The following is a 25,616-nucleotide window of genomic DNA, read 5'->3' as shown; positions in this document are numbered from 1 at the left end:
ATGATGGAAGGCGGGCGTGCGGAGATGACAATTCCGGAACCCTGGATTGCCAAACCTCAGCCCCCCCTCGCCCCAACTCGCCGTCTGCTGCCGCCTCCTCCTCCTCCATATATACGCATCGCTCTCCGAGACAAGCCAGACACTCCCAGACAGGAATGAGAGAGAGAGAGAGTTTTCATACAAAAGATTTCTTCTCAGAAATGCCAAGCCCATTCACCAGTCATTCAGTCACGCACAGCTTCGTTCCCAATAACGCATGCCACCGCTGACAGCCCGGGAAATGCCAGGAACAGAAAAAGAATAGTTGGGTGTTGGCACAGGGAAAAAGGTGAGATACGGATATAGAAGCATTCCTATCCTTGGCTCATTGGCTTAATGGAAATGTTAGCGGGCGCTGCAAGGCGTGCAGGCTTACGGAGCAGACATGGAAACGTGTGAAGTCATTGGTACCGCTACAGGGAACGCTGCTGTACAGAGAGTCATTAATATCTGCAGCAGGATGCAGGAAGGCTGGCTCATTCCTTATTCTTTGCACCGTTTCTCTCTCACACTCTCTCTCTCTCTCTCTCTCAGTCCCTCCCTCCATTTCTCTCTCCTGTCTCTCTCAATCTATAATCCTATCACACTCTCCAGTCCAACCGTTCTCCGTGCAGCTTCCCTCTTCTTGTAGTTGTTCTATTCATCTGTGTCCAGTTAACAGTGGTCAGTCAGACCTCCCCGGGTGACCGATGAGCTGGCCCGTTGACAGGCTTTTAGACTTAATGAAACCTCTGCTTGTATACAATCCGCACACGCAAGGTTTATTCAATCTACACATGCAGGGTGTGTATCCAGTCCACACGTGTGTGTGCGTGCTGCTCACTCTAAGTTGTGAGATCAATAGAGGCAGAATAAGACAGATGTGGATGGATGCATTCAGTGGAACACGTTAACGTGTGTTGCATTCAGTGCTTCCCTTCCTTTGCCATGTCAATCCATCTGTTATTCGCTTTCATTGACGTTCCGTCCTCTTGATGTTTGCCTCCTCATGGGCAATGTAGAGTTGTACCTATGTCTTTGTTTGTATGTGTGTGAAAGAGAGAGTGTACGTATGTCTTTCTTTGTGTCTATTACGTGTGTGTGTGTGTGTGTGTGTGTGTGTGTGTGTGTGTGTGTGTGTGTGTGTGTGTGTGTGTGTGTGTGTGAGACAGAAAGCATATGCATGTCTTTGTTTGTGTCAAATATGTGTGTGTGTGTGTACCGAGGAGTTCAAACACGCCTGCGTTAAAATTTACTTCATAAATAACATAATAAGCCTGAGGAGTTTATTTCGTAGTTAATGCAAAATGATTAATTTCACGCTGTATGTTCTGAGCATAATCTTGCAAGTGCTAAGGGGTTTGCAATGTTGTACGTGTCAATTCTTGCGGTTTTCCAATTAGCATGTACAGCAGGCAACTTATTTAATCACCATTAACTAGATTATTGGAAAATGTGTTCATTACTGGATGCATCACACTATGGCATCAGAATGTTGTTTTTTTCAAACCATGAACCAGCGTTTATCAACATGAATGTGACAAATTTGGACAATGTGGATTTATATGGTCAGTCTGGTCTGAAACAAGCAGTTTTGACTTTATTCTACAAATCTAAAACGAAACACTTACCGTAACCTTAAAAACACCAACAGGCCCTTCACACAGGATGGCGGATAGGCTGAAACTGCCATTGTTGCACTCTTGTGTCGCGGGGAGCACAACAGGTTTCCACTGCCTGCCGCTCCAATGAAAGTTCGCCATAGACTTTGCATTTAACCTCACTTTCTCATAATGCAGAAGTGGAATACCACTGCTGTTGTGAATTCAGCATAACCTTAACCACACAAACAGAGCCTTAACCCACACCAAATAATAATCACAGTGATATTATGATGGTCTGCATTTCGGACTTCATGACAATAACATTTTTACTTCAAATATTGACGTGTTTTGGAGAATTTGGACCCAAAATAGAATTCTTTGGCATGTGAACACGTTCTAACAGGGGTTGGAAATGCTTTGTCACTTGGATTCAGTGAGACTGCAGATCATCTCCAACAGCCTTGTGAGATAATTTCGGACCAAATTGCATGTACGCCTGGGTGCACTTACACCTGGAACACAGGTAATCAGCTAACACGCACGTGCACGCACACACACGCGCACGCACGCACACACACACACACACACACACACACACACACACACACACACACACACACACACACACACACACACACACACACACACACACACACACACACACACACACACACACACACACACACACACACACACACACACACACACACACACACACACACACACACACACACACACAGAGGGAGGGCTGCTGCCTTTCAGCCCTCCTCTCAATTTGCTGGAATGACACCCTTGCATTAGAGTGTTTGCAAAGCCTTGAAATGGAAGACCAAAGCAACATGAATGGATGTATTAAGCCTCCCAATGTCCTCTGTTCATCCGTAGAAAACATCCCAACCTGCTTCCTACATCATCATGGACACATGAGCCGATCTGAGCCAAAGCAGCGGAATAAACAAGGTGATTAGAGATGAGGAGAAAAGAGAGGAGAGGAGAGAAGTAGGGATAGCAAGAGAGGAGTGGACAGAGAAGAGTAGAGCAAAAGGGGGAGGAGTGGGTCTGTGTACGTTTCGATTTGTTTTTTGATTGAACCCAAAGTGGCAAAAACAAGAAAACTACTCGTATATTCGTTTTATCGTTTACCATTGTTTGGTGACAAAGCAGAGAAAACAGAAATACCAAATCAATAAAAAGAAAATACGAGTCGTTCTCTTGTTTCTGCCACTTTAGATTAATTCCAAAAATGAAGTATCAAAACGGACAAGGACCAGAGAGGAGAGTGGCCAGAAAATAATTGAGGAGAGAAGGAGTAGAGCGAAGACACGAAGTGATGAGAAGGACAGAAAAGTGAGGAAAGGAAGGAAGAGTGAATCGGGAATGAGATAGGAGGTAGAGAGGACCAAGGCAGAGGAAGAGGGATTCAAAAATAAATATGTACTGTACAGTATATGCATATATAAATAAACAGAGCAGCCGAGTTGTTCTGTTCATAAGAGATATGCAGCTTATAGCATTTCCTCCCCTCTGCTAACCCTGACATGAGTCTTCTTCACACTGAGCCACAGCCAGAGTTCCTACATCTTACAACTGTCCTGCATGTCCGCTTGACCCAGCGCCCTTCCCATGCATATAATCTGCTTACCACATAGATAAAAACAGAGAGAGAGAGAGAGAGAGAGAGAGAGAGAGAGAGAGAGAGAGAGAGAGAGAGAGAGAGAGAGAGAGAGAGAGAGAGAGAGAGAGAGAGAGAGAGAGAGAGAGAGAGAGAGAGAGAGAGAGAGAGAGAGAGAGAGAGAGAGAGAAAAATACATTTGTGTTAACCACTTTTAACCTGTTTTGGGCATGTCATGTAGAAAATATTTCCAAAAACTATTGTCTAAAGTAGCGAAAATAGCCAATCTACAAGTTCACACTGCATTGACACATTGTGAGCTTGTAGTTCTACTCTTGCTTTACACTATCATAATGACTTAGGGCTAGTGTTAGTTGAGGCCTTGCTAGTGGCGGTTCTAGTGGGTGGCATGGGGTAGCGGCTTCACTCCATAACGAGTCCTTGCAAGGCCCAGTTGCTATACTTGATATGAATAACATTTGATTTCCATGCAGAGGACAGAGGACTGACCATTGTTATTTACAAATGAGGCTATATGATTTCGGCACACCCTGGCCTGTGTTCATGCTGCTTCCTACACATTGTGTTTGCAAAAAAACAAAAAACTCTATCGCCATGTTGGCAGATTCCTTTCATCTGTGGATTCCGGTTCTCTGAATGCATTTGCATTTGTGGATATAGTGTTTGAATGTGGATTTATGCCCCTTGATATTTTTAGGTGAAGCACATACTATTTCGTTAAGTCAAGGTAAGTGGCATCAAAACCTTTCCATAAACGTAACAGCAGAAATACTGGCATGAACATCTCTAAATAAACATACAGCGTCTACCATAATATAAAGTGGTAAATCTCTGAGCTACAAAAGCTATTTGAATATTATGTTATGTCAAATGTCAGCAGAACATTGCATCATTACCTTCTTTTTTGTTCTCTCTTATTTTCTGTAGAACGACCCACATGCTCTAATTGTGCCCTCTCAGAATTGTGTCTTGCATAGCGTGTGTGTGTGTGTGTGTGTGTGTGTGTGTGTGTGTGTGTGTGTGTGTGTGTGTGTGTGTGTGTGTGTGTGTGTGTGTGTGTGTGTGTGTGTGTGTGTGTGTGTGTGTGTGTGTCAGTGTGCAACAGTTGCGTGGGGATGTAAATGTAAATGCAAGCATTTGTTGGTAAACCCATTGGATTAGCCTAGATTGTATAAAGCCACTTTTCATTTGAATGTAATGTGCATATTGTTAGATTTATTTCCATCAATAAATAAAGTGTAACTTGGGTATCTTGCGTCCTCGGGTAGCTTAGAACTAGTTTAATTGGATGTGTATGATGAAGTCAATTTGACTGTTAAAAATATGCTAAATTATTTGCAAGTTTTCTTAGTAATAGCTTTTATCCAGACATAGATAGCCCCAGGGTTTTGTGATTTACATGCAGAAAGAAATCACCAGAATGCAGGAAATTAAGTCTCAGAAAATCAATTTTCCCAAAACTTCCAGTATCCTCACAATACCCTGCCAAAAAATAGTTGGGCTCTAGTTGCCACTAGAGCCCTGCAAGCCTGTCGGGGCCCGACCAGGCCCGGCCCGTTAATTCGGGCCGTTTTGTTTATTAATACCGGCCGGGCTTGGGCTCATTAGGTTAATAACTCGTTAACCATCACACAGCGAGGCGCTCGGGTGGCGCAGTGGTAAAGTGCCTGCCCACCTCCATGGAGGTTGTGGGTTCGAAACCAGCGTGGTGTATCCGGCTTTGTCGAGCATCTATACGAACACAATTGGCACGTGTTCGGGCGGGGCAGGGAAGCGGGGCGGGGAGGGTGATGTCACTGCGTATTCCTGCGGGCTGAGGCGGCACCTGCCAGCAGGGAGTGTTGGGCTGGAGGAGTTAGTCTCTACGTCCTCCCAGTGGGAGCTCCTCACTGGCAGGTGAGTCAGTAGGATACAACAGCAGTGACAACACAAATGTGTGTGGGGAGGAATAAATTGGCATAACGGCTACATTTGCAAGAAAAAGGGGTAAAAAGTACAAAAAATAAATCAATAATCTATCGCACAGCGGTATACACCAGTTTATTGAGGAGACGAATCTGTGTTCCTTTATTTACGTCATGTTATTTGCCTACGACAGTTACGTCAGTTAGCCTGAAGTTGGGAGTGAGACGTGTTTGTTAGACGATGCAACGCACAGCGCTCCCGACACAAAATAAAGAATGAGGCTCATAGCCTATAAGGTTCATTAAAGCATCCTATTCCTAGTTAAACGATTTTTATTTTGGGGGGGATATAAGTTTTGAACGATCATTCTTTACAGTTCACACAAAGAAAGCAAGATGCAGTAGACCATACAACTTTAAACAGGCTTACTCACTTACTGCTGGATAACATAACTTTATTCTTTACAGCATGCTTACGCATTCTTCTTACACATTGTTGGTGTTGCTCCAGGTTATGGCACGCTGCCTACAGTATGTCTCTGTAACGGTAATAGACCATCAGGAACAAGGTTACCTCTCTTAGTAGCATATTGGAACGTATAGTGTTCTGTCTGTGTTTGCATGCATCAGAGAAAGCAGACGTTAGAGAGAGATTAAATTAAATTGGTGACGGACTTCGGGTCGGGCTCAGGCTAATAAATTGCAGACCCTTGTCGGGCTGGGGCCGGGGCTGGGCCGGGCTCGAACACCAACACAAGGGCCAGGGCTGGGCTCAGGCTGGAGTTTTGGGCCCGTGCAGGGCTCTAGTTGCCACGCCATGGAGAACTTGCTAGAAGCACCACTGAGCAAAATATTTACAAAATTACAAAATATTTGTAAAATAACACAATTGTAACACATATTGTCTAGGTCACTCTGTCTGCAAGTGCTGAAAACACTTAAACTAATTTGGGATTAAACTACCAGACACAATTAAATTTGTGACGGCTGTAAATTCCCGGAATTTAGAGCCGTCAGTTACCATATTAGACTCAATGTAAACATACATAATACAAGAGCATGAGAAAATACTTCAGCTATATCAAATACAATAATTCATATTAGAGGGAAAAGAAAGAAAAAGCCCTAAGAAGGATAAAATGAAGGACATTAAAAATGTAACTTTATGAAGTATTAAAAGATGATTCGACGATTGTGCTCCCTCCTTCTCTTTGACTGAATTCTCCCCTTTCTCTTCCTCTCTCTATCTCGCTGTTTCATTTGTTTTACATCACTCAGCTTTCCCCAGCATGTAAGCCCATCTATTTATCTCTTTATCTCTCCTCCTCGCGTCCAATGTGCCTCAGCGGATGCACATCGGATTGAGGTCTCATTTCCATTAGATATAGCCATAGATTACATTAGCATTAGATTCATATAGAGTCCAAAATCCATACGGGGCATCTGCACATATGCTACCTACAGTTTTATCACATTAAGGGAGTCATCAAGCAAGCAATTTCTGATTATCCATCCTTAGCTCATTTCTCTCTCTCTCTCTCTCTCTCTCTCTCTCTCTCTCTCTCTCTCTCTCTCTGAGTCCCTCCCTCCTATAATACTTGACATGGTGTTTTCATACCATATCTACATCAAACAGACACATTGCAACGTGCTGACGGCATCCCGTGGAATGCCAGCATGAGCATTAATCACGCAACGCCAAGGGATGGTATCTATATGCAAATGGCTGAGATTCCTGATAGATAACTGAGATGTTTCAATCAAATACAGAGGTGATGGCTGTGCCATATGGCATTGCATCATGGTGAATACAAGTGAAATGCATGGCTATGTTTTATAATATTAGGTGTGTCTCTTTTAAGGTCCTTCCTCTGCGCACCGGGGGGCATTGATGTAAGACCCAACTGTCTTTAATCATCTAGTCCAGTCATGGAGGCTCTGATTCGCAACTCAGCATGTCCAGGGTTTACAATTTACAATTTCAGCATTTAGCAGACGCGATTTGCCAGAGGAAATGTCAGGTAAGCATCTGATTGGCTGGGTCTGTAACGTTGGTCTGTGGTTAGTCTTAGCCGAAGGAGGTCCTTGGTTGGTCAATTCACATGTCGGTCATGCATTTTTTTCCCCCTTAGGCGGCGGTCATTAACTACAGTACTTAAACTCAACATAATTAGTTAACCGGGGTCCCCCAGGTCTCTTTAGGTCTGCTCTTTTTTTCCCTCTACTGTACATCAAATATCTTCGCTGAATATTGCCGAAGCTGACAACACATAACAACGTTGTGAACTTTAAGATCTGCTCTTTTCGCCAAATGCTCGCCCGAGAAGAGGTGCGCTATTGGTTTTATGTGGTCAATGACTTTTCAATAGTTGTGCCCCAGATGTTAGATATCTATCTATCTAATCACCTGGCTACTGCAAGACTAGGTGTTCAATTGTCAAGTATTTGGAAGGAGAGGGATTATTTTGTATTTTGTACAACAACACATGGGCAGACAGACGCTCACAGACAGAGGGAACATAACACCGTTTGTAGCTCTGAGAGTGAGCACTGACGGCCAGGTGCCACGGTGAACATTGCGAGATTTGATGATTGTTGGCTATCATGATTGGCTCTTACTCTGCAGCGTTGGGCATGAACGCACCGCTGCTCTGTGAGTGTCAGTGTCAACAGACTCTTATGACGTCTGTTCCCTCTGGATGGCTGCTATAAAACGCTTGAACGGGTGGACTTTTGGCATCAAATTAAGACAAAAACAAAAAACAAAAAAACACTCCAATGTCGATTCTAAAAATCTGGCAATTCAGTGCTACACGATTAACCCCATTGTCTCGAGTGGGAGAGTTTTTTTTTAAATTTGTATTTGACAGAAATGCCAATCATTTGTAACAGGATACTTCTAGCTATTGTTGTATTTTCATACAAAATACTTGTCAATGTAAGAACCAGTAAGTTTATAGAATTAGTGTGTATCTTCGCTCCAGTGTTTTGATATGAATATCCACATTTATAATTTAACAAAGTATCCAATCATCGTAAAATAACTATATGTCTGACATTTGTAATAAACCAAACCGCTTGAAAACTGCTGAGAGTTCAGCAAGTTATGTCGAGAGACCTCATGCTTTAACAGACATGCTACATGGAGCATACATGCAGTAAGAGGCACGGCCTGACACTGCCCATATGGCAGCCGTGTCGATGCATCGTTCCAACAATGAACAGGCCAATGCAGTATCTACGCCCAGTTCACATCAACTGACAAGCATTTGACATCCAGCTGCGTACACTGAGCATACGCATTAGCGGGGGGTAAATCTAGTGGTTGCAGAGGATGTGACCGGCTGCAGGAGGTCCCCAGTGGGGGGGGGGACTCTGGCGAGGTGTACCCCCCGCTTAGCCCGCCAATTACCATGTTCTATTTCACAACATACATGTGGTGTTGGTGATGGCTGATTTAAGCAGTCACACCTGGCCTGAGTCCAAACTAATTGGACTCTGAACTGGGTGTGACTGCTCACACACAGTTTAAATCAGTCGTCCCCACACACACTCTCAAGAGAGAGCTTCTGTCATGAGTCATGACAGCATTTACATCTGCTCTGACTTTTACCGTCTGCAATAAATGTGTTTGAACATCTACTTGACTGTGTCCCTGAGTGTCGTAGCACCGGCTTCGAATGCTATCAATGCATTGAATGGGAGATTATCACGTTTTATCAGACCATTGAATGGGGCGAGTAGGTGACGAGTAGGCGATACACGGACCTACCCGTGATTTGTCAGACCATTCATTGGGTGTAATCAGGAGCTACTGACCTACTTTGGAGGCGGAGCAGTCCCCACAACAATATTTACGATTCTGTGCCTATCGGTACATAACTCCAACGGCGCTGAGTAGGCTCAGGCGAGCGTCGCACCGCTCAGGACGGCAACTCGGTCGCTTTAGCTCCCTCGGTGGTCCTTCTCGCCTGCGAGACTGCGCGCCTCCGTCATGGTCCGAAACCAAAACAACCAAAACCAAAACCGAAACTGAACTATTTAAGTCATCTCCGTTGGTAGGTCAGTATGTCTTGATAACACCCAATGAATGGTCTGCTAAATTGCGGGTAGGTAAGTAGGTCGCCTACTTCGCCCATTCAATGGTCTGATAAAACGTGATAATCTCCCATTCAATGCATTGATAGCATCCGAATCAGGTGGTCGTAGAAACCCCTGCAAAGCTACAGAGGTGGCTGCAGCAACTTGCTACACTGGCACCTGCAGGGACCCAATGACCAGTGGAAGGGACACAGAAGGACCTCCCAGAAGATGCGCTGGGAATAGCAGTATTCTCTGTTGACGGCAGCAAATCGTTACGAGACCCAGCGGTTTGGGGAGCAGCAGCGTCCTTGCCTCTTGGGGGGCCACGGCACTAGCCCCAATACCCTTCCCCTTGCAATGGCTTAAGTCGACAGTGGGGTCCACTGGAGGAAGGGGAAGCAGCACAGCAACTGCCACAGTTACAGCCTCCCTGCCAATGAGTCACCATCGTGACCCGACATACCCAGCCTTCTCCCAGCCCATCCAAGCAGCCTCTGCAGTAGCCCAAGCCCAGAGAGGACCCAAGAGAGGGGTGGTGGAGTTGGCTGCTCACTCTGGGGAGGTGTGCAGGACAATGGTGTTGGATGGGGTTTTATTATGGCTATCTGGCTCGTACCATCTTGCCCTCTTCGTGTTCTCATATACATATTATATATATATATATATATATATATATATATATATATATATATATATATATATATATATATATATATATATATATATATATATATATATATATATATATATATATATATATATATATATATATATATTATATATGAACCCATGCACACAGCACCTTCAAAGCACCTCAAAGTGTGCTGTGATTTTTGTACTCTGTGGTGCAATATGCTGGCTGAGCTGTCTCATTTTCATTTTAATGAAAAGAGATGAATATAAAGAGATAACTGGCTTATGTGAGACCATGCTGGCCATCAGACCTCCTTTGAAAACTGTGTGCTTTACTGGCTTTATAAATTGTGCGTGTTAATTTAACTCGGAGATAACCCTTGAACCCACGTTTGGCTCATTAAGCAATCCATGTGAAATTACTTAAACAGGACAGGAGGAATACTTGTCCTCTGGATGTAACAGCAGTGGCAATAGCAATGACTGACTGAATGAATAAATGATTCACTCAATCAATCTATCTATCAATCTATCTATCTATCTATCTATCTATCTATCTATCTATCTATCTATCTATCTATCTATCTATCTATCTATCTATCTAACTATCTATCTATCTATCTATCTATCTATCTATCTATCTATCTATCTATCTATCTATCTATCTATCTATCTATCTATCTATCTATCTATCTATCTATCTATCTATCTATCTATCTATCTATCTATCTATCTATCTATCTATCTATCTATCTATCTATCTATCTATCTATCTATCTATCTATCTATCTATCTATCTATCTATCTATCTATCTTTAATGAGTTAAGGGGGAATCCTTGTCCTCTGTATGTACCAGCAGTGACGAGGAATGAATGAATGAATGAATGAAGTAGAAAAGTACGCTTCTGTGAGCACAGATCTCCGCCAGGCCTGGTTGGCTACCCAGGGCCCGCAAAATTTGGAAGTCATTCATAGCCAATCTGAGTGGAATATGAAAAATCTGACCATTAGGTCTTGATCACATGACCAGAGATAATGTGAACCGGTTTTTGTGAGTTCTGTACATAATCTGAAGGACCAACTGTTTTAACTGTAAATTTGGGGGCAGAGGGACTGTGCGTGCGGGGATAAGCTGCTCACAAACGGACGGAGAGGGGCGAAAACATAATCTGTGGCCTTCGCGGGCCGTCCGGCCTGACTGAGATAATGAATGTATGTATGAATGAATGAATCCATGTGTAACGAGTTAAGGAGGACAGGAGAATTCCTTGTCCTCTGGATGTACCAGCAGTGTCAATAGAAATGGGAGAAGTCAAGCGCTAAATGAGTCATTATGATGGCCATGCTTGACATCCCACATTAGCATATCAAATCATGCTAGTGCCAAACCACCTTTGGATTGGAGGCAAGTGCTCGCTCACACGCACGCACACACACACACACACACACACACGCACACACGCACACACGCACACACGCACGCACACGCACACGCACACGCGCACAGGCACGTACACACTTTCTAAGGCCAGTAAAGCACATAGCAAAGTTTTCAAAGGAGGTCTGATGGCCAGCATGGTCACACATAAGCCCCTTATCTCTTTATATTCATCTCTTTTCATTAAAATGAAAATGAGACGGCTCATCCATCCAGCATAGCTACTGCACCATACTTACTGTATGTATGTATCACGCATATAATTCATAATGTTAAAGCCTCAAATATCCATTTAAATTACTATGCTGCTTTCATGGAGGCTGAATATCTTTCTAGAAATGCACCGGTTTCCCCGTCAGCAAACAACACGCACGCATTGAATGTGAGGCGGAAAATCGTGTTTGTTTCTCATCAGAATTGAAATGGGGTTCAAAAGAAAGGGTTTTATATGGTCTGCTACTTATCCATCACAAAACATTCATCCCTTTATTGTTTGGTTTTTCACGCTCTACTAAAACACAAACACAAGAGTGCAGAAATGCGACGCTCGGCGCTGGGAAGAGCAGCATTCCACTGCGTCTTTTAACATTTCATCATTTTCAGCTTTCATCATTTGTTCCTTTTATGGGGAAACACCATGGGGGCTATAGCCATCTAGAAGAGTGTTTGTCCATATGTATGTGTGTACTGTATGTATACAGTTTGTCCACCAAACTTGTTGTGTGTCCTTGTGAACGCCCATCGCCTAACGGTCTGCATGCAGCTGATCTTGAAAATCACTTAGTCCATGAGCCAGAGATTTCATTATCGAAAGAGTGGGCAAAACCATACCTATATTAAATTGTTTATAGGGTCAATATAAGTAAATAAATGTATGATAAACTTTCCACAGGAGCAGCTTTTTCATATTTATCACACATTTTGTTATTTTCCCCATACGTACATGACAGGTGAAAAAATGACGACATTTTGAAAATAGTTATCATAGTGAAACTTCCCCAGTTGATTACTTACATGAAAACAATGATTTATTGTATTGCAAGTTTTCTGAAATTGTACATTTAAATATGCAAATTGGGCATTAGGAAAATATGCCCGAATTTGCATAACTTTCCAGAATCAACATTGGAACATTGGACAAAGCCAGAGTCAACATTCTTATTTCATTTTGTTAAGATGTTGGAGTCAAAGGTTTTTAACGAGGGAATATGCAATATCTGGCTCAATGTTGGGGCTCTGGCTCATGGACTAAATGCCCAATTTGCATATTTAAATATACAATTTCAGAAACCTTGTAATACGATAAATCATTGTCTTCATGTAAGTAATCAACTGGGGAAGTTTCATTATGATAACTATTTTTTACATTTTGTCATTTTTTCACCTGTCATGTACGTATGGGGAAAATAACAAAATGTGTGATAAATATGAAAAAGCTGCTCCTGTGGAAAGGTTATCATATATGTATTTACTTATATTGACCCTATAAACAATTTAATATAGGTATGGTTTTGCCCACTCTTTTGATAATCATTGCTCAATTTTGGGGCTCTGGCTCATGGACTAACTGCACAGGCTACAGATTGCACAGGGAAGCCACACCCTTATTACACCCTGTCTTGTTTTCATGGAAGCAATCAAGTGATTGTACTCTGTCATTGTCTTGTATTAATGGAAGCCACATCGTTATTACTCCTTTCTTAAAGATAATTTTTTTGGGCTTTTATGCCATTATTTATAGGACAGTAGACTGACAGGAAATGGGGAGAGAGATGCGGAATGACACGCTGTAAAGGTCGCCGGGATCAGGACTCGAACCCGCGCCACACTGTCAGGCTGGCATTGCAGCCTTGGGTGCCTGGACCGCCACGCTGCGGCCCAAGCCCTCCTTTTTAATTTATAATAGGGACACACTGTTATTACACTCTGTCTTGTTTTTAATAGAAGCCAGACAGTTATTACACCCTGTCTTGTTTTTAATGGACATCTTGTTGTGATTTGGTAAGGCTCTGTTTTGGTTCTGATCATTCTCTGGTAGGAGGCGTTGGTCCTTCATTTTGAGTTTCCCTTCTGCAAGCAAGCGCAAGCTCCGAGAACATGACAGCATGGCAGCGCTGTCATAACACTGCGCGATATGTTATGAAGTTTATCAAAAACACAGAATTCAGAAGTAGGCAAGAATAAGACATGAATAGGAATAGATAGAAAACATGATGTTCTAACAAGCAGATGACAGTCGCGCTTCAACAGTGACATCCTGTATAGTTGAACTTTGACCTGCAGTATAGCTTGACAAAGGAGATGTACATGATGTCAGAAACACACACTGTAGGATTCATAACGGATATATATAGCAGTGTTTTCCAAACACAGGGTCGAAGTAGGGTTTTCAAATCGGGGTCGAAGAATGTGACGCGGTGTGTGCGAAGCTGTCTCATCATCATTCTAAAGCAATCCTCAGCACGCAGCTTCATATTTAGTTTCTCGCACACTATTATAGCACTAAATAAGGGCAATTTTCAGTTCAGTCAAGACGACTCAATATTTCTTATGAATATAAAATGAGCAATAGGCTACATGTATTTTGTTTTGCCAATGAATGGAGCTGCTTTTAGGTATACTCTGAGCGAGCACCCTTCATCTCCCCTACTAATATGAGACCTTCCGGATCCCTACATAACTTTTATGAGATCATATTAGCAGGTGGTAGCTGGAATGGCGGAGGCTGAGCAGCGTTCATAGAAGCAACAGTGACAGCAGGGACATCAGGCATGCGGCAGCAGCACAGCACAGTAAGCAGCAGCAAACGGCAAGCAGGAATGAGCAGTACAAAATTCCCTGTTTAAATGGGGAGGTCTATTGAGATGAATACGTGAATGGTTGAAAGAATAGAAGCGTGGAGCTGAGACCGACCAATGGTCGGCCACCACCAGCAACTGCACTGAGTTTCCGGACTAAACTTGCTCTGTGCAACGCTAATTGTCACATTTCAATGTTTACTGTATGTTTCTTTGCGTTGTGTTTTGGATGTGCACGTGTTGTGCGCAGGTATGGTGTGTGGTGTGTGTGTGTCTATTATTTGAAGGTCGACTAAAATCTTATGATATTTAGTCGACTAAAACTAGACAAAAACTAAAACATTTCAGATGACAAAAATTGTACAAAAAATAAATGGAATTTTATTCAAAAGACTATGACTAAAACTAAATCAAAGTTTGGTGTCAAAATCAACACAGCTACTTACGTACAGTTAACTGGTAATGGTGAAGGGAAGCACATTCTCACACTCGTAGCCATGATGCAAGGATGATCCATTGAGCCTTAAGACTTACCAACACACATCGACACGACGTCCCCCTCAGGGTGTTACAACAGTGTGTGGCAGACACCCTGAAGGGGACTTGTCATACGGAGGTGTTAGTAACCTTGCTCAGTGAATCATTCTTGCATCATGGCTTGCGAGTGTGTGACTGCTTTCCTTCACACTTCATAGTCAACACCTCTCTAACACTCCCGCGTATATATACCAGTGGTTCTCAACCTGTTTTTTTTAAGCTCTGGACCATATTTTCGAACAATCCTCATGGACCACCCAACCCCACCCCAACAACACAACAATATATATGTATAGATCGTTGCTGTCGGGGAGATTTGTTTTTTAAGTGCCACACAAAAGTAGCAAAACTATCTAATCTACAAGTCAATCTACAAGCTCCAGGGGCAATATAACTAGGCATAGCACATATCTGTTTCATTTAAAGGAATATTTAACATTTATGTTCTGACACCCTGATTTATATTTAGTTGTCGCACACTGATAATAGATGCTCTACAAGCTTGTAGCAATTTATGGTGGTGCGAAACCACGTACAAAGAAGCATATCAAGACATTGCAGTCATTATTACCTTTCAAGCTCCCCCACACACTACGTCTATTAGTTAAAAAATGTTCTTTAATTTTATATATAACATGTTTTCAACATTTTAAAACATTTCGTTATCGACCTCCTGTAATTCTGCCATGAACCACTAGTCGTCCGTGGACCACAGGTTGAGAGCTGCTGCCCTATATCCTATAGCAGTGATAACGGGACAGTATTTACAGGATGGGTTCCACTGAGGTCAGGTGCCTCTAGCTTTATATGTTTGTGTGCTTTGGTTCAGGATGGCAAACACAATTATAGGAGAAAAGAACCGACCCGCTTTCACAACCAGCCCACCATGAATTTAGATTGAGCTTACACAGAGAAAGCTTTTTTGCACTTACAGACATGCACGCATTCACGCACGCATTCACGCACGCACGCACGCACGCACGCACGCACGCACGCACGCACGCACGCACGCACGCACGCACGCACGCACACACACACACACACACACACACACACACACACATACATACACATTCACACACACACACACACACACACACACACACACATTCTCACACACACACACACACACACACACACACACACACACACACACACACACACACACACACACACACACACACACACTCACACACTCACACACACACTCTCTTTGTCAGTTGATTTTCCATTTATCATTCACACAATTGAGGCTCATTAGCTCCCCTGACGTATTACTGAAATCCATGGTTCTCAAATGTTTCTGTCAGAACTTCGGGTGGACAAAGCTAGAATATAGTTAGAAATGATTTGATTGCTATGGTCAGGAGGACACTATGTATTAGGCAGAATGGAGTGGTGCTCTATGAATAATAAGTGCACCAGATCTCGAGTCGTGTTCGATCCTTGTTTACAAAACAGTACATTTCTCTGTGAGAGCACTTGTGTGGAAAAGTCACCTCATCAAGTGCAAGGTACTTGATGATCTAAACTGCTCTCCAACAGATCTCAACACCAGTGGTGGAAAGTAACTACGTACATGTACTCAAGTACTGTATTTAAGTATAATTTTGACACTTTAGTTACTTTGTAGATTTTGATTATTATTACAAAATCTCGTCAGACCTACTTTGGAAATTTGAAAATAGCCGATCTACAAGCTCACAATGCGTCACTAAGCGACGCGTTGTGAGCTTGTAGATCTGCTATTTTCAAAGGATTTTTATACATTTGAAAACGTGTGAAATGGGACCTTCTGCATAATGAGTACTTTTACTTTTGGTACTTAAAGCACATTTTGATGCCAATGTTTTTGTACTTTTACTCAAGTACATTTTTAATACCAAACTTACACTTGTAACAGACTATTCCTACTATTTCTAGGGTATTGATACATTTAGTTAAGTAAAACATTTGAACATACTTCTTCCATCACTGCTCAGCTCAAGCTCTTGTGGGCGTAAAACACTAGTCTCTTTGCAACCTTTTGCATCATGTGCCTTGTGGAATAAAACACAGTTATTTTGAAGTGCTCGTGGCATTAAGTAGCCGTTCATCCTCACATAACATGGGGTAAAGACAGTGGTGGAAGAAGTACTTGGATTTATTTGAACTTAAAACCCTTTAAGACCTGTTACACCTATGCGTTGTTATACCTTTCAAGCTGGTAATGCCTCTGTGTCATTTTAGTTGTTGCTATATATCACTGTTGTCGGGTAGAAACCTCTTATCTCCATATTCTAACTTTTTGTGTTTTTTCGTAAATGCCCTACTTGATCATATTACAGCATCACACAAAAGCATCAAAAGTAGTAGATCTACAAGCCTGAAACGTGGTGCGAAGCAACACGTTTTGAGCTTGTCAATGTGCTTCTTTTGCTCATTTTGAATTTGAATCCTGAAAATGTACAGTTTTGGACAAATGAGGTTTCCACCCAACAGAGACGATATATGGCAACATAATTTAAAATGTTTTTTTTTTTTAATTAAAAACAGGTAGGATTTAGAAGGCGTTTTAGAATCGGCCTCAGGTCTAAATAGTTTAAGTAAAAGTAGCAATAATATAATTTTGTATTGACTTGAATTTAGTATTGATTATCAAAATAGACTTAAAGTAAAAGTACCAAAGTAAAAGTACTCAGGTTTTTCAAGATGTGTCACTACGTTTCGAAATAGCTGCTCTACAAGTGTAGTAAAAGCATGAAGTATTGAAAATTGATAATACTCAAGTGAGGTAAAAGTACCTAAAGAATTTATTCAATTACAGTACTTGAGTAAATGTACTTAATTACTCCACTTAAACCCTATATACTTTGTTGACCGGGGTCCCCCACATAGATATAGAAACCTAGATACCTCATTGGCCTCTGCAGTTCGTTGGAGCGACCTGTATCGCGGCCGCCATTATAGAGAAGGCAAGCTGCCACTCAAAGTGACTACTGGCCAATCACAGCGCCTTGACTCTACTGGCCAATCACAGCACGTCTAACTGACTAGTTGCTGCACGGCTGCCTCTTACGAAAAGACCCGCCCCCACCTGCCTCTGATTAACCTACCGAACCTCCCCTTCTGTGACGCACGCAGAAGCTTCCCGCTTGCCCTGCGGAAGCCATAGAGTTAAAACATAATAGAGAGGGCACCGGATATCCCCTCCCATCCACTTGCATTGAGTTGCTCACACAGCGCATTGGCCGAAATCACCCCTTCTTCCGGGTTGTGAAATGTGGTGGGCGAGGCCTATTTGGGGCTTCTGCGCGTCACTTCTGTGACGTGTTTTGCATCACAGAAGCGCGCAGCCCCGTGCGCAAGCTTGTGCACGCGCTCCTGAGTCGAGCCCATTGGTCGAAACCGTTTTCGCTCGCTCGTGACAGAAGCCCCAGGCCGTTTTAAGCTGCAGTACCTCAAATGGCCAGCATGTCCATTCCGCCTCAATGAAACCACTGGGTTCTGGGGGCTTGGCGGAAGCTTCCCGCTTGCCCTGCAGAAGCTGGTGCGCACCCGAGATACAGATGCCTCAGAGCCGGAGGAGGTGTCTACCTTTATATGTCTATGGTCCCCCAGGGTTCAACACCTGGTCCCCGCCTTTTTTCCCTCGACACGAAATCTTGCCGGCGAAAATAGCAGATCTACAAGCTCACAATGCATTGTTAGGCCAATGGAGGATAGACTATCCCCTAGCCTGGGGGTACAATTGCTCTGCGACCGGCTAGTTCATTGTTAGGCCAACTGGCTGACCAATGGGGCAACTTCATCACTCAGTGACTCAGACTGAGAGATGTATTCTTTAATTTGAGACATTTATTTATTCATTGCCAGACACCATTCCCCACCTTTAAACCACAACTAGCGTTATGGGTTTTGTATTATTAAATATTCATGGTTTGGTCCAAGGAAAGTATACCTGGAGAGAGAAACCGTGAAACAAGTATATAGCTATTAATACGATGAATAAATGGAGATTCCCTAATTCATTTGAGACATTCTATCTATTCTAAATATTTGCTTACCACCCGTCTAGTATTACTGTGTGGTCCCTTTGCTTATCTCCATCCCTGATTGCCGGGCTCAGTCACACACAAAAAGACGCCCTGCAGTTTCGGGGTTGGCAGAATAATGTTCTTTCACAGCGCCATATAAAAGGAAAGCCTTCAGCGTGTAAAGGCATTAACTCCTTAAATATCCCCCGCCGTCACCCCTGGCCCATACCTTTCAAAGCTGTCATCCGTGACACCCCGCCTGCCTATCAATCTCCTTTCAGTTCTCTCCGTTATTCAAATTTACTTTGTACTCGTCCCCGCTGCCTGTCACCGCCGTGGATAAATGGACGCGGCTTAGCACAGAGTTCGGGGTGATTTGTCAAATTAACATAATTACCTGCAAATAATTTGCTCTGCACGCCTTGTAATGTAGCCGAGTGGGTCACCCCCTCCCACATTATCCACCGGCACATGATTGGTGGTAGGATCACACCAGGGGTTTAGTCTGCATTAGGCTAAACATCACTATACCCGCTTGATAAGTAAAGGTCTGCTGTTGTGCGTCGGGTGTAATTACAAACGTGTGCACACAATAGGCGCGCCATTAGGCCTTACCACGCGCTACAGAGCTCAAGTGCCGGCATAGTGGCTCTGTTTGAATTCAATTTAATGTCGGCAGCGAACAATAGACAGAGGGAGAGAAAGAGAGAGAAAGGGAACTGAAGTGAAATATTTTTCGGCGTGCCTTCTCAATAGCAACAAAATTAATCGAATTCACAAGTTCTCCCTCCTCTCCTCCTGGATGGATGGATGATGAGACTATAAATTTACATGATTGTCGTTCGCAAACCAAGCAAAAATCCAATCATCAAATGCTCCAATACCTTGACACTGCCTTCCCTCAGACCTGTGATTGTGTTCTGCACACATGTAATCATAACCACATAAACCCTACACACAGACAAATAATGGTTCTTAAATGGGTCTTTAAAAGGCGATCTTGTCACCTACTAAATAGTCATTTTATTAAGGGAATGGGTCTTCAACTTCCTAATGATTCTAGAGAACCGTTTTTTTTGGTCAGTTCATTGACAATGAAATGTTTCTTCAAAGATTTTTTTTTTGATGGTTCTTTGAGGCATCTTCAACCACTTAAACCCTAGCCTCCAAGTTTGGGCATGTCTTAAAGGGATAGTTCACCCAAAATATAACTTATTTTCAATCAATTACACACCCCATGAAGCCTTGAATTCATGGAGATTTTTTAGTTTTTGTCATTCCTAAGCCAATAATTTGATGACCGGCGGAAAGATGCTAATGTGTCCGGTAGGAGACTCAAAGTGTCAACTTTGAGTCTCTTTGATGACCGGAGCCGCCACCGGTCATCAAATTATTGGCTTAGGAATGGGACAAAATCAAAATCAAATCCATGTTTTCAAGTCTCCATTGGGTGTGTAATCAATAGAAAAAAGGTCATTTTGGGAGTAAACTATCCCTTTAATAGGCAAACATTCATCGAAAATACCAAGCTCACAACGCGTCGCGTATATCAGCTATTTTCAAAGAAGAGATTTGGCGTAGAGAGAAAAATGGAGTGGACCAAGTTTGGAGTCCTGGAAGACACCGGTCCATGAAGTATATAAGGTTTAAGTGGTTAAGGGCTCTTTCTAGCACCATTAAAATATATGGTTCTTTAACCTTGGTCTGTGAAGTTATGTTCTCGCTGTTTTCGTCATATATATTTTGTGCAGTGCGAAAACAGGAGTAGGCCTAGTATAGAGCCCTGGGGGACACTCATCAACAAAGTACATGTGCAGTTACAGTATATACTGTAGGTTTTACGTGTTTTATACTATCCATCTTCACATGCGTTATTTGCGTGAAATCACACACAATGGCACAAGGACATGCTCTTTGTCTCTCTTTTACTCTCCCTCTCTATCCGTCATATGACACACACACACACACACACGCACACACGCACACACGCACACATACAGGCCGTTGGAGTTGGTAGAGGTTTAATTAGACCCTTGTCCATGCCCCAGGTTAGGGTTAGCATTAATTAGTCGCAGGGGGGTTTTGTGCCACACTAAAGTGCCTCGCCGCCAGGGGGTGAAGGAGGGGCTGAGCTTACTGTCTGCTGCATGTCTTTGACAAGTTCATACACTAGCTGGGTCTGTGCTGGGTTCTGTCATTCTGCAGCGCACCAGTGGTGCAGGGTAGGGGTGCAACAGTTAATCAAACTAACCGATTATAACAAAATAATCACTTTTCAAAAATAGCAGATCTACAAGCTTGTAGATTGGCGATTTCCGCTATTTCTCCATGACACTGTTGTATGACAAAGTATGAAAAAAAAATCGTCAATTTTTTTGGGGTGATAGAATAATCGCTAACAAGATAATCAATAGTTCCAGTCCTAGTGAAGGGGGCCAGGGACTGAATTACATAAATCTGGCAAATGTATTACTGCCTTCTTGGCTTTTAATGAAAGGGAAACACCCTGAAACAGAATTAACATATGTTATTTTGATAGCACTAATGACCTAGAATCAAAGGTGAAACGCATTTCAATGTCATCTCTCTAAGCTTGAAATTACAATGTTTGAATCTGTCATGTCACAATGTCACCTTAGAAATTCTGTTTGTCAGTCAACTGTGTGCATACTGGATTTATGTTCTGATATCAAACGGCTTTCACAGAGTTGACACCATAAATCAGAGTTGTTTGAAGAAGCTGCGCCAGGTGAATATTATATTTATATTTCACAGTGCACATGAAGTGCTGCTATGTGAAATGTGACAAGGATTTTCTGTAAAAGAGCACTTTGCTATGTAAATTCACCCTGGGGTCCTGACAGCCTCGATCAAATGGTAAATGCTCCGCATTTATATAGCAGCCTTTATTCAAAGTGCTTTACAATGTGCGATACTGTCACCCATTCACACCCACATTCACATGCTCATCGGGAGCAATTGGGGCTTCAATTGGGGCTTCAGTTGTCTTGCTCAAGGACACTTTGGCACAGGAGGAGCAGTATGCGGACGGGTTACCAGTTAAATCCCTGGCTCCCCCTGGGTTTAGTGCCCTTTAGCAAGACACTGAGCACCCCTAACTGCTCCCAATGAGCAGACTGGTGCTTTGCATGGTTTCCTCCACCGTGTCTGTCTGTCTGTCTGTCTGTCTGTCTGTCTGTGTGTGTGTGTGTGTGTGTGTGTGTGTGTGTGTGTGTGTGTGTGTGTGTGTGTGTGTGTGTGTGTGTGTGTGTGTGTGTGTGTGTGTGTGTGTGTGTGTGTGTGTGCGTGTGCGCACACAAATAGGTGAATGTAGTGCACATTGCAAAGCACTTTGGAGAAAAGCGCTATATAAATGGGCCATTTTATACGTGCCATTTTGTACGTCTGCTTCGTACTTAAGTACATTACTTGAGTAAATGTATATGTTAATTACATTCCACCACTGGAAAGGTTACACGTAATTGTTCACAAGTTAATCTCGTTATCCCAGTGGGCATACAAACAAAACAAATAACCACTTAAAACGTAGTTGACCACCAGGGTCCCCCAGGGCTCTGTAGCCTACTAGGTCTGCTATAGTATTTCCCTCTACGCTAAATCTCTTTGCCGAAAATAGGCCATCTACAAGCTCACAATGTGTCGTGCTGCAAAGCATTGTGAGCTTGTAGATCTGCTTTTTTTTTTACAAATCGTCGCCCCCAGAATAGAGGCGCTATAGGGTTCATGTAGTTAATGTACACCAGCCATAAGCCATGGTGGAAAAAGTACTCAAATGTTTTACTTAAGTAAAAGTATCAATACTGCAATGTAGAAGTAAAAGTCTGGAATTCAACATTTACTTGAGTAAAAGTACAAAAGTATTAGTATCAAAATGTACTTAATGTACCAAAAGTAAAAGTACTAAAATGATTGAAAATAGCAGATCTACAAGCTCACCACGCGCCGTGATGCAACGCGTTGTGAGCTTGTAGATCGGCTATTTTCAAATAGCCTAGGTATAAAATAGGGCTAAAGTGGTAAATGTATGTTTGAAAATTGGAAATACTCCAGCAAAGTAAAAATAATACCTCAACATTGTACTTAAGTACAGTACTTGAGTAAATGTAGTTACTTTACACCACTGGCTATGGCTATACGTATAGCCAGACTTTCTCTCATGCCCATTACATGTGAGGAATGACCAATCTGCTTAACAGGCAGCACTTCCTCTCGGCTTACAGTGAAAGTAAGAATTATCTTAAGTGTGTGGATCTCAATTTCTGGAGGAGAACAGATGCCATCTATCTTTAATGTGCACATCATCATTAGTTTCTAAGATGTGAATTTGTAATTTGACCAGAGGAAGGGACCTGCATCCGCATGCATATTTTGATGTTTGCAGACTGTGAACGTCATGATGATTGAGCTCCACACAGCTCCGACTAATACCTTAATTCCTCAACTCAGCCATTAGCAATACAAGTGTATAAAAGGTAATAAGTGCCATCTATCAGAGACTGTGACTGCTTAAGTGCTCTGCATCACACTAACACACTGTTCATTGATTTAATGGCTGCATTAATAGCCTTGTAATTACTTAGAAATAATGGCACTTTTCTCCGTCTATCTACCTGATGGTCGCACTGTCTGCCAATCAAGAGACACCTTTAAACAGATATATTTTGGCTTATCATATTTTATGTTTGGTTAATACACAGAAAAAAGCACACCCTCAGAGGCGAGGTCTGTATTTATCTGTGTGCATTTGTCCCACTAAAGGTCCTTGCACACTGGGAGTGTGACAAATAAACAATCTAAAAATGCGTATTTCACATCAAATAAATATTTATTTCTCACATGGATATGGCAGAAAGTCTGGTTATACTTTATCTGGTGTGGCAAATGTTTCACATCAAACTATTCATACAGTTTGATGCTTTTGTTCACAGTGAAAATGTTACCTTAATTGTTTCGGGAAAAGAAAAGAAAAAAGCATTGTTGTGGTGATATTACACAAACAACAGTTTGAAATAATTGCACAAAATAAATGATTGCCTTTAGTGGCAGGGATTTCCATCATTTGTAGGCCTACGTGTTCCTACTGTAAGGATAGTATACTTACCGTCATTCTGTAATAATAATTTGTATGGTACTTCTGTAAGGATAGTATAGACCCCTTAACAGACGACATCACACTGATAAGAACCAGTATGCGCGCAACGAAACCCATTCTGTCAGGTCTCGCTAGGACGCGCCTCACTAGCCAACACACAAGAGGGGGTTGGCGTGTGCTGAAACCAGCGCACCCCAAAACAACAGGTTGGGAATTGATTGCGTGAAACAATCACCTGTGCGTCCAGTCTCAATGTTAGTAAACAAATAATTGGTCTATTAGTAGGCCTACTCACTGTCATTCTATAGTGTCATTTGTACAGGCATTTCTATTGTAAGCATAGTCAAATCACTGTCATTCTAGTATACTGCTTTTCTCAGTCTTAATAGGCCTCTGTCGGTCAGGGTTGACCATGGTTTGTGCATCCATCTTATACGGGTCTGGTCTGGAGTAGCGTCTCTTGTGACTGAAAAGCCCTACTGTATGTGCGCTCTCCATCACAGAGGTCGCATGTATGTGGTTGTTGGTCTGCTTGCGTTGTTATGCTCTTTTCCGCTGGCCCTCTTGTCTGCCGCAGCGTCTGACAGTCTATTTTTTGCCCCTGTCATGAGGTGTTCGTGTAGGGTGCTTCTCCTCCGTGTGCCATCAGATGCGAGAGCACCTTCATGTCTCTCTTATCTTTGTAGCGTAGGTGGGGTTGGCCTGTTGTTTCTCCCTCTGCTTGCCAGTTCTCCATAGAGGAGGTCTTTGGGAATGTGGCCATCCTCCATGCGACATACATAGCCCAGCCATGTATGCCTGCGCTGTCTGAGCTGTGTGTACATGCTGGGGAGGCCAGCTAGCATGTGCCAAAACATCAATGTTGCACACTTTGTCTTGCCAGGATATGCCCAGGATGCGGCAGAGGCTTCTCAGATGGAAGGAGTTGAGTCTTCTCTCCTGGTGTAGGTTGTCCAGGCACACTGCCATTTTGGTTCTGACGGTCAGCTTTGTGTTTTCCCACACTCCTTTGGTGAGACGGGAAAGTGTTGTTACTGCTCTGCAATCCTCTTGTAGAATTCAGTGTCCAGGGAGTGGTTGTCACTAATCCTGTCCTAGGGCATTTGTCTTCTTCAGACTGATGGTCAGTCCAAAGTCTTTGCAGGCCTGGGAGAAGTGAGAGAGCGAGGGAGAGGTTTCTTAGTCTATATTGAATACAGAGTAAGCAGGTGTCTATTGGGGTGGTCACTGCAATCAGTCAATTATGTCCCATCATGCTCTTTGACAATTAGACAGTGTGAGTGAAACCTTTAGCACGTCAAATTCTATAAAGACAACTAGCAATTTAGGCATTTAGCAGCATACTGTGTCGCTGTTATCCAGAGCAACTTACAAAGTGAGTCACAGGGATGCATGCGCTGGTACACACACAGGCACTCACACACACGCTGGCATCCGGGCACGCACAGAGGCATGCAGGCACGCGCATTTGCTTTCTCAGGTGCTCAAACATATGTGCACATACTGCAATGTACAGTATGTGCAGTCATGTGTTGACCCTGTGTGCTTATACACTGACTATTAAAAGATTGTTATGAAATTAACAAAATATGGAAATCACTTGTATTGTTTACTATCAAATTAACAGTTTATGAAATAGTTTATTAAATTGATAGGAAATCATTTTCTCCATCATAAGACAAATGAAATGAGAGGAAAGTTCCCCAAAAGGAATTATGTGTGTGTGTGTGTGTGTGTGTGTGTGTGTGTGTGTGTGTGTGTGTGTGTGTGTGTGTGTGTGTGTGTGTGTGTGTGTGTGTGTGTGTGTGTGTGTGTGTGTGTGTGTGTGTGTGTGTGTG

Source organism: Gymnoscopelus microlampas (genome assembly GCF_963454915.1).
Source record: "Gymnoscopelus microlampas genome assembly, chromosome: 6".
In the NCBI taxonomy this organism is placed as follows: domain Eukaryota; kingdom Metazoa; phylum Chordata; class Actinopteri; order Myctophiformes; family Myctophidae; genus Gymnoscopelus; species Gymnoscopelus microlampas.
Note: the sequence above shows the minus strand (reverse complement) of the source record.